Raw genomic sequence first — 997 nt, 5'->3', positions numbered from 1 at the left:
GAAAATTTCGTCCGTTTGGCTCTATCTCTAACCGTTCGGAGGGGCTCAGAAGCGCAACCGATCGCAACCGCAACGGGTCGCAAGCGCAACGGCTGGCAAGCGCAACAGGGTCACAAGCGCAACGGGTCACAACCGCCACGGTTCGCAAGCGCAACGGGTCACAACCGCAACGGCTCACAAGCGCAACCGCGGGGAGCCACCTGTTAGACGGCATCGACTGTAGACGAAGCCAGGAGCGGGAGCGGAGCGCGCCGCGAGCCTCTGGTTGAGAAATCAACCGAGCCTTTGGTCGCTGTGCTCTTCTCGTGTAGAATGCGGTACCTTTGAGACCCTTTTAAACGTTTCGACACCCGCACTGCGCCCAGGTTGGGTAAATAAGTAATTATAAATGGTGCTGAAGTGAGCTGGAAGTCGGGAAACTTCGGTGTAAGTGGTGTCCGGCGGCGTCGTCGCCTGCGCTGCACTTACCGTACATTACACTGTAAATTATTTTTTAAAGAGAATCCCAGTTTTGGGTGGTGAAACGCTCGATTCTCGCTTTTGTCGTGGGATTTTGCTGATCCATGGGTGGATGAATTTCTTAACCCAAGGGTTGGTAATTCCTCAACCCAGAGGGCTTGTGATTGACAGAATAGTATCCACGTAAGAATTTTCAAGTTGTGGGTTGGAATATCGTTCCGTAACCGACAACTTGAAAATTCAAGTTGTGGGTTAGGGAACGCACCTCGTCCCATAAGGACCACATTGAGCTACAAAAAAAAAAAAAATGGCCCAAGGGGGAGTCGAACATGAACATGCGGCTTGCATCCCTTGCACCTTACCCCTCCGCTACACAGCGTACGGTGGAGAGAGAGCGTCAGCTAGCCCTCTTAAGCGCAGGGGCGCGCGAGCGGAGCTCCCCAAATCCCAGTTGTGGGTTAGGAAACACTATTTCCATGTATGGGTTGGGAAATTCTGGTTTGTGCTTGCAGGATTGTCAACCCGACACTAAAATTCA

Source organism: Frankliniella occidentalis, unplaced genomic scaffold (assembly GCF_000697945.3).
Source record: "Frankliniella occidentalis isolate FOCC.00 unplaced genomic scaffold, Focc_3.1 Scaffold139, whole genome shotgun sequence".
NCBI classification, from domain to species: domain Eukaryota; kingdom Metazoa; phylum Arthropoda; class Insecta; order Thysanoptera; family Thripidae; genus Frankliniella; species Frankliniella occidentalis.
Note: the sequence above shows the minus strand (reverse complement) of the source record.